Consider the following 10338-nt stretch of genomic DNA (forward strand, 5'->3'; position numbering starts at 1 on the left):
GCAGCATGTTCAATTTTAACTTAAATGTTTTTCCTCATGTCACTTTTTTTTAACAAATCACCTCAAATCTGTGCTGCCTGGTTCTTGAACCTTCCACCAATGGGAGCAGTTTCTCCCTCTCTGTTCAGACGTCCCGTGGTTTTGAGAATCTTGATCAAATCTTCTCTCAACGCATCTTTAATTTTCACTAAAGAAGACATCTCCTCCACATATAATTAAAGTCCCTCAAAGCTCACTGTTCTCATGAATCATTTCTGCACTCTTAAGCAACAATCCAGCTGATTTTGAAATAGTGTCTTTACAAATTTGATTAACCTCCTTTCTCTTGAACTCCTTGTCTGTATTATACAGCCTAAAATACTGTCTGCTTTAGTAATTGTACTCTGAACCTGTCCTGCCACCTTTCCTGACTTATGTACACTCCAGTCCCTCTGCTCTTGCTCCCTCGTTAGAGTTATACTTTTCATATTGTCTTTCCTTACAAAGGAACGTGTTCTTACAAAATGAATTGCTTCTCTGCTTTGTACTTAGTCTACTATGTTCAACTTATAATGTACGTCAATGACAGAGTTGAGATGAGCAAATGCATGGTGGCTAAATTTACAGATGATGCAAACATAGACAGGGAAGTAAATAGTAAAGAAGACAAATATAATATGGAAAAACATGAAATTGTTGACTTTGGTAGGAAGATCAAGATGCAGGGTAGAATGACTAAAATTTTGAGGTGCAGAGGTATCTAATCAAAAAACTAATGTAGAGGTACAGTAGCTAATCAAGAAGCTTGATGGGATATTTAATTACAAGAGGATTTAACAAATGTGAAAAAAAAATTACTTAAACTATCAAAAGTATTCAACTTACCTAAAAGAAAACTCTCGCCGGGTTTCTGTACTTAACTTTTTACAGACAAGTTGTCTTTAGCCACTGGCAAATAGGAATGAATTATAGATTGTTAACTTATAGCTCTACAACTGAAACTCTGTCACCCTTAAATATTTCCTTTCACAAGCAGACAGATACACAAGATCAGACAGGACATGGATATTAAGGGTGGAAAAAAGTCATGGAAACATAGTTCGATAGCATCAGCCTGGAGCACAGGGATTGATGCATTGTTTTCTTTTTCTCCAATTCCTTTTAACTTCCTTCCTTTTGACACATGGTTATTTCACACACCAGTGCTCTCTTCATTCATTGACTGAGAATTAGTCCTTTCACCATCTTTAAAGGTATTTTGTCCCTCCTTCACAGGAGAGAGACGGAGATTTTTCGATGCTTTCTCTTTCCAGCCTTGGTGGTTCTGTACTGCACTGTTTTGTTCATGGAATGCCCTGCCAGTAACAGTGGTGGACTCTCCCTCTTTATGGGCATCCTTTAGTTCCGAATCCATCAGTGTTATCTGTTTCTGCTGCACTGTTCCGGGAAATACACAGTAATGGGAGAAAGTGAGGACTGCAGATGCTGGAGACCAGAGAGGAGGGTGTGGTGCTGGAAAAACACAGCAGACCAGGCAGCATCCGAGGAGCAGGAGAATCGACGTTTCGGGCATAAGCCCTTCTTCAGGAATTCCAGTAGTGAACATGATTCAATGGACTGTAGTAAACATGATTTTCTAAAAACTGCAGCCATCTCTTTACGCAGTTTACCGGCGCAGCGCCAAGGACCCAGATGGATTCCAGCACCTGGCATCTTATTTTAAATGCATAATTCTAAGTTTGAATTATTTTTCCGTCCGTCTCTGTATCACAACTCCTCTTTGAGCCTCAAATTCATTTTCTTATCCCTTTTCATCTTATTCCAATCTTTTAAGATGTTTTTTCAAAAAATTATTCTGTCTACAGCTTTTTAATTTTTCAATTTCAAGCTATCTTAACTCTAACTTGATATTAACTGATTCTGATGTCTCGATCCTTGGAATACCTAGTTAGTCTCTTGTATTTGCATTAACTCCAAATGCCTTGCTAGTCCTTCAAATATTTTTGCTGCCTTAGTCCTGGGCAGGCAATTCTACATCACACGTACTTGGATCCCAGCTATACACAATACATATTAATGATTTAGATGGGGGAACTAAACAAAATATCTTCAGGTTTGCATATGACTAAAGCTGGGTGAAAAGGGTGAGCTGTGAGGAGGATGCAGAACTGTGATTTGGACAAGGTGAGTGAGATGCTAAATATGTGGCAGATGCAGTATAATGTGGATAAATGTGAGATTATCTACTTTGGCTGCAAGGCAGATCATTATTTGAATGGCAATAGATTGGGAAAGGGGGAGATACAACAAGACCTGGGTGTCCTCATGCACCAGTAGCCGAAAGTAAGCGTCCAAGTGCAGCAGGCAAGTTTCTGTTCTGGGAGTGTTTGATTGGACCGTGTTCAGGAAGCATTTCTCTGGATTTTACCCCGTACTGTACCTGTCCTGGGGGTGTTTGAGACAATGTCAGGGTGCTTTACTTGCAGTTTAAAATAGTGTAGGAAGCTTCATTCTGTATCTGAAAAGAAATGTACAAGGACCTGGGATTAATTGGCTTACTCTCTCCGAGTGGTATAGGCTCATTGACTTGGATGGACTCTTTATACATTGCTAGGAGAGATTGAGGACTGCAGATGCTGGAGATCAGAGTCGAGTGTGTGGTGCTGGAAAAGCACAGCAGGTCAGGCAGCATCCGAGGAGCAGGAGAGTCAGCGTTTCGGGCAAAAGCCCTTCATCAGGATTGTGTCATTCTCTGAATCTATGACTTCGTGCCACTTTGTGCCTGCCTCCCCCTTTTCATCACAGATTATGTTCCTGAATTTCTCCACGTTCTGCTGCAAAGACGTTTCTCCATGTGCATTTGAACAACACCTTTAATAACTGAAAAACTCCATTGTATCTGTCCTTAAACGTCTCGCTTTGAAGGGAGTAACCTCAATCTGTCATTTAACTTTTGCGATATTTTGTTCTTGTACTTCAGAATTGCCAAGAGTAAAGAAGTCCATAGGACAGGGAATTGTTAAGGATAGCCTGGACAATTGAATGAGGGACAAAAAAAGTTACAGCAATTGGAGCTTTCACATTACAGCTCTAGGTTAAAGTCCAACAGGTTTAATTGGAAGCACACTAGCTTTCGGAGCGTCGCTCCTTCATCAGGTGGTAGTGGAGGGCTCAATCCTAAAGTACAGAATTTATAGCAAAAATTTACAGTGTGATGTAACCGAAATTATACATTGATAAATTGGTTGTCTGTTAAGCCTTTCATCTGTAAGAATACTGTGTTAGTTTCACTTCTTTCAGTGAAACTATCATAGTATTCTAACAGATGAAAGACTTAACAATCAATTTTTAAATGTATAATTTCGGTTACATCACACTGTAAATTTTTGCTATAAATTCTGTGTGTTAGGATTGAGCCCTCCACTACCACCTGATGAAGGAGCGACGCTCCGAAAGCTAGTGTGCTTCCGATTAAACCTGGTGGACTATAACCTGGTGTTGTGTGATTTTTAACTTCCTCAAACAAAGCACCGTGACTGAATTGCTGTTAAGCTCCTTGAAGAGCAGGTTTTACTTACCATTATCTCACGATACTGTGGTTTAGTTAATGGATTCCTTCACACGTGTTCTGGCTGTTAAAAAGTCCACTTGAATCACTCATGGTTGACAATGATACTGCCCCTTATTTCCTTTCACAAACACTTCTAGTATCACAGCAAAAGCTGCATATTCCTCTCACATTTTGAAGACAACTTGCATATCCTGAAAAGTCTGCTGTTCCAATGAAATTCAACACTTCATCCTGAACTGTTCAGAATATCCAACATACAGGAGGAAAAATGAATGAATCCTTGTCCAATATCCACATAAAGCCATATGTTTCAACAATCCATTGGCTTCTTTGTTGAGTTATCTCTGTGCCTTCTTACTGTTGCTTTGCTTCAGGGTTTCTGGTTGGAAATGGAGAAACACTAATTTGACAGTTTCGTCTTGTAACATTACCTTGAGGCTTCTTTTGACAAGCTATTTAGTCATTCAATTATTTAAGTTCTCATCAGTTTGTGTTCCTATATCTTTCACATAAAACCTCAGCATACAGCCTACTAAAAGGTCAAGTAAAATTAGTCCTTTTGCAATTTTCATGGCGTAATTTACAGTGGACATTAATCAGGGTCACGAGAGAAACTTGTAAGGAACAGGCGGAGGTTCAAATGGCCAAGAGTTTAAGAAGGCAAACAGATGTTGCTGGCTGGGTCAGTATTTATTACCTGTCCCAAACTGTTAAATTTTGTTCAATAGCACCTCTGTGAGCATGCTTTAAAAGATTCATATAGGGGATATCGACATCGCTAGAAAGGCCAGCATTTACTGCTCACTTCTCGTTGCCTTGAGAATGTGATGGTGAGCTGCCTTCTTGAACCACACCAGCCCATTTGTTGAAGGGGAATCCACAATACCATTAGGAAAGGAGTTCCAGGATTTTGACCCAGTGACACTGAAGGAATGGCAGTATAGTACCAAGCAGGAGAGGCAGCGCTGATACAGTCATCGATGTAGCGGAGGAAAAGGTGGGGTGTGGTGCCAGTGTGTCTGCGGAAGATGGACTGTTCCACATACCCTACGAAGAGGCAGGCATAGCTGGGGCCCATGCGGGTGCCCATGGCTACTACTTTGGTTTGGAGGAAGTGGGAGGATTGGAAAGAGAAGTTGTTCAGGGTGAGGACCAGTTCAGTCAGTCGAAGGAGGGTCTCAGTGGAAGGGTACTGGTTGGTACGGCGGGAAAGGAAGAAGCGGAGGGCTTTGAGTCCTTCGTGATGGGGATGGAGGTGTACAGGGACTGGATGTCCATGGTGAAGATGGTGAAAACTGGATGTCCATGGTGATTTTTAACTTTGTACACCCCAGTCCAACACCGGCATCTCCGAATCACAATACAGCTCATCAACCTCACTTAGTGGGAGTACAGGGAATTACACTGCAATTGTGATCTCCAGTGCTTTTAAAATTCATTCATGCGATGTGGGCGTCTCTGGTTAAGAGTCAACCATATTGCTGTAGCAGCATTGGGGTCTGGATCTCTCTCTCACACACAAACACACTCTCTCTCACTGAAGTACTGTTCCAAACGTGCACACTGACTCACTGGGGTCCACTCCCACACACATACATTGACTGTCAGTGATGTACATGGGAAGTGGAAGATGAGGAGTTTGTCAAATTGTAATGCAATTTAATGAGATCGTGGTTGATTTGTGATCTCAACTGTCTTATGCAATGCCTTTCAGATTTGAACCATTCACTGCGTGAAATGATTTGCCCTAATAGAATTCTTGTTTTCTTGCCTAAATTTGATTGTTCTCTTTAAATCTGTGCTTTTTCAGTGCAAGAACAGTTTACTGTCCAAAGGTCTCATGATTTTGAAGACATTTATCAGTCACTCAGTTTCCCATTTCACACCAAAACAAGTTACTCCTTACTTCTCCAATCTATCCTCATAACTACTACTCATTAACCCTGGAATCATTCTTATAAACTTCTTTCTCACACTCTAATCCTATCACAGCCTTCCAAAGTGTGACCCTCTAAACTGAACAGACATCATGACTCAGCCAATTTAGAGATGTTGCTAGAAACTTCTGAAGTAGGTGAGAATTGAACCTGATTTCCTGGCTTCAAAGTAGGGACACTACCACTACACCACAAGAGCTGACAAAGATTGTACACAATATTCCAACTGTGGACTTGTCAAAGTCTAATATAACTGATTAACATTTTACAGAATACATATAGTTAGGGAATTACAGCACAGGAAGAGGTCTTCCAGCCCAATTAGTAACCATCTTTACTTCTATTTACTCCAAACCCATTTCAAAGCATTTGACCTGTAATTTATTCACTGGTGGGATGTGGGCATTGCTGGTTGGGCCCAGCATATATTGCCCATTCCCAGATGCCCCTTGAGAAGGTGATGGTGAGCTGCCTTCTTAAATTGCTGCAGTCCATGTGCTGTGGGTAGACCCACAATACCCTTTGGGAGGGAATTCCCATATTTGACCCAATGACACTGAAAGAACAGTGATGTATTTCCAAGTCAGGATGGAGAGTGTCTTGGAGGGAAGCTTGCAGGGGGTGATGTTCCCATGCATTTGCTGCCCTTGCCCTTCTTGATGGAAGTGATCGATAGCTTGAATGGTGCTGTCTGAGGACTTCTGGTGAAATTCTACAGAACATCTTATAGATAGTACACACTGCTGCTGATGATTGTCAGTCATGGGGGGAGTGGATGTTTGTGGATGCAGGATGGTTTGTCCTGGATGGTGTCAAGTTTCTTCAGTGTTGTTGGGATACATTCATCCAGGCATGTGTGGAATATTCCATCATACTCCTGCCTTGTGCCTTGCAGATAGTAAATAGGCTCTGGGGAGTCAGGAGGTGAGTTATTCACTGCAGCATTCCTAGCCTTTGACCTGATCTTGTAGCCACTGTGTTTATATAGTGACTCCAGTTCATTTTCTGGTCAATGGTAGCTCCCAGGATGTTGATGGTTAGGAATTCACTTATGGTAACACCATGAATATCAAGGGACAGTGATTAGATGGTCTTGTATTCAAGATGGTCACAGCCTGGCATTTGTGTGTCACTAATTGTTATTTGCCACTTGTCAGTCCAAGTTGGATGTCCTGATCTTGTTGCATTTGAACACGAAAAGCTTAGACAGGGTAGATTTCTAAGACCAGAGGGCACAAGTTTGAGGTGAGAAGTAAGTTGTTTAGAGGGGTTTTGAGATTTTTTAAAAAATCACCCAGAGGTTGGAAGTTGTATAGAATATGATGTCTGAGAGACAAGTGGAGGAAGGCACTCTCAACAACATTTACGAAGCTTCTGAATGAGCTCTTAAAATGCAAGGATATAGTGGACTACAGACAAAGTGCAGATAAATGGGATTCATGTAGTTTGGTTTTTGTTGGATGCATAGACATGGTGGGCTGAAGGGCTTGTTTCTGTGCTGTACACCCCTGTGACTGACTGAGGAGCCGCAAATGGTGCAGAATATTGTGCAGTCATTGGTGAACATGCCCACTCCTAACCTTCTGATAAAGGGAAAATCAATGATGAAGCAGCTGAAGCTAACTGGGCCTATGAGACTATCCTGAAGAACTCCTGGAGCTGAGATGACTGTCCTTCAACAACCACAACCATCTTCCTATGTGCCAGGTATGACTCCAACCAGCAGATGGTTTTTCCCTGACAACTGTTGATTCCAGTTTTGCTAGGGGTCCTTGATGCCACACTTTGTCAAATGCAGCCTTGATGTCAGATACTATCACTCTCATCTCACCTCTGAAATTCAGCTCTTTTATCCATGTTTGAACCAAGGCTTAATGAGGTCAGGAATGGAGTGGCCCTGGTGGAACCCAAACTAGATGTCACTGATAAGGTGCTGCTTGATAGCACTGTTGATGATACCTTCTGTCACTTTACTGATGATCAAGAGTAGTCTGATGGGGTGGTAACTAGCCAGGTTAGATTTGTACTGCTTTTTATGTACAGGACATACCTGGGCAATTTTCCACATTGTCGGGTAGATGCCAGTGCTGTAACTGTACTGGAACACCTTGGCTAAGGGAGCGGCAAGTTCTGAAGCACATGTCTTTGGGGGCCATAGCCTTTGCAGTATCCAATGTCGCTGACCATTTCCTGACATCACATGGAGTGAATCGAATTGGTTGATGACTCGCATTTCTGATGCTTGGAAAGGATGAAGGAGGTTGAAATGGATTATCCACTTAGCACTTCGGGCTGAAGATTGCAGCAAATGCTTCAGCCTTATCTTTTGCACTGATGTGGACTTGTTGGGCCGAAGGGCCTGTTTCCACACTGTAATCTAATCTAATCTAATCTAATCTAATCTAATCACTTCGGGCTGAAGATTGCAGCAAATGCTTCAGCCTTATCTTTTGCACTGATGTGCAGGGCTCTTCCATCGTCGAGGATGGTCCTGTTTGTGGAGCTTCCTCCTGTAGCGAGTTGTTTAATTGTCCATCACCATTCACAATTGGATGTGGCAGGACTGCACAGCTTAGTTTTGATCCATTGGTTGTCATTTAGTTGTTTATCATTTGCTGCTTATGCTGTTTGGCATTCAAGTAGTCCTGTTTAGTGGTTTCATCAGGTTGACCCTCATTTTCTAGTTATGCCTGGTACTGCTCCTGGCACACCCTCCTGCACTCTCCATTGAACCAGGATTGATCCTTTGGCTTGCTGGTAATGGTTGAGTAGGGGATATGCCAGGCCATAAGGTTGTAGATTGTGCTGGAGTACAATTCTGCTGCTGTTGGTGGCCCACACTGCATTTGGATGTACAGTCTCCAGTTGCTAGAAGTCTGTCCCATTTAGCATAATAAATGGGTGATAGTGCCACACAATGATGCAAGGTTTTATCGATGTATAAGCTACGGTGTATAAGCTACGGTGCCTCAACTGTTCATCTAAATGCTTCTTCAATGTTGTACTGATTCCCACCTCTCCATCCTTTAGCTTGCTGTGAGTACCAACTCCTGCCCTCTACATGAAAGCTCACCTTTAAACTCCCTGCCTCTTACTTTAACTATACGGCCCCTGAAAACTGATACCTCTACTAAGGAGAAAGGTTTATTCCTATCTACCCTATATATGCCATTCATAATTTTACAGACGTCAATCCACTTTCAGCATTCTTTGCTCAAAGGAAAACAACACTAACGTGCGCCAGAGATAAAAGGCTTGTCTTATGAAGAAAGTTTGAGCAGTTCAGTCCTACATTCTCTGGAGTTTAGGAAAATGCGAGGAGATTGAATTGGGGGATAAAGATGCTGAAGGGGGTTTACAAAGTAGACAGAGAGAGGATGTTTCCTTATGTATGGATCCCCATCTTTAGAGCATGGATCAGTACTTGGGACTATGATGTTGTGGCCGTAACGGAGACGTGGGTTTCATAGGGGCAGGAATGGTTGCTTGACGTTCCAAGGTTTAGAACATCTAAAAAGAGCAGGGAGGAGGGAAAAAGAGGAGGGGGTGTAGCATTGCAAATTAGAGAGTGCACCACAGCTACAGAAATGAAGGTTGTCGAGGAAGGTTTGTCTACTGAGTCAATATGGGTGGAAGTTAGGAACAACAAGGAGGCAGCGCCTCATTGGGAGTTTTCTAGAAACCACCTAATAGCAGTAGGGAGATCGAAGAACTCAAAGGCTGACAGATTTTGGGAAAGTGCAGAAGTAGCAGGGTTGTTGTTATGGGTGATTTCAACTTTCCCAATATTGACTGGAACCTCCTTAGTGCAGATGGTTTTAATGGAGCTGTTTTTGTCACATATGTTCAGGAGGGTTTCCTTACTCAGTATATAGACAGACCGACGAGGGGAGAGGCCATTTTGGATTTGGTGCTCGGCAATGAGCCAGGACAGGTGTCAGATGTTGCGGTGGGAGAACACTTTGGTGACAGAGAACATAACTGCCTCACATTTACCATTGCCATGGTGAGGGAAAGGAGCGGTTACCAAGGGAAGATATTTAATTTGGGAAAAGAAAATTATGATGCTATCAGACAGGACTTGGGAAATACAGCCTGGGAGCAATTGTTATGCAGGAAGGGCACAACAGACATGTGGAGACTATTTAAGGAGCAGTTGTTGCGAGTGAAACATAAATTTGTTCCTCCGAGACAGGTAAGAAGGGGTAAGATTAAGGAGTCTTGGATGACAAGAACAGAGGTGGAGACTATTTAAGGAGCAGTTGTTGCGAGTGAAACATAAATTTGTTCCTCCGAGACAGTAAGAAGGGGTAAGATTAAGGAGTCTTGGATGACAAGAACAGAGGAGTTTTTCATCAAAAGGAAGAAGGCGGCTTACATTAGGTGGAGGAAGCAAGGACCTAGCACTGCTTTAGAGGATTACAAGCTTGCTAGAAAGGAGCTCAGAAATGGACTGAGGAGAGCCAGGACGGGGCACGAAAAAGGTGTGGCAAGAAGGATTAGGGAGAACCCAAAGGCATTTTACTCATACGTGAGGAATAAGAGAATGATCAGGGAGGAGGTAGAGCCGATCAGGGATAGCGGAGGGAATTTGTGCATGGAGTCTGAGCAGATAGGGGAAGCCCTAAATGAGTTTTTTGCTTTGGTTTTCACTGAGAAAAGGGACCTTGTTGTGAATGAGAACTTTGAGGAGCTGGGAAACATGCTTGAACAGATCGAGATTGAGGAAATTGTTGTGCAGGAAATTTTGGCAAACATTAAGATTGATAAGTCCCCAGGGCCAGACCAGATTTATCCTAGTTTTCTCAGGGAAGCAAGAAAGGAGGTTGCTAAGCCGTTGGCGAAGACCTT

This window comes from Chiloscyllium plagiosum, chromosome 4 (assembly GCF_004010195.1).
Source record: "Chiloscyllium plagiosum isolate BGI_BamShark_2017 chromosome 4, ASM401019v2, whole genome shotgun sequence".
In the NCBI taxonomy this organism is placed as follows: Eukaryota; Metazoa; Chordata; class Chondrichthyes; order Orectolobiformes; family Hemiscylliidae; genus Chiloscyllium; species Chiloscyllium plagiosum.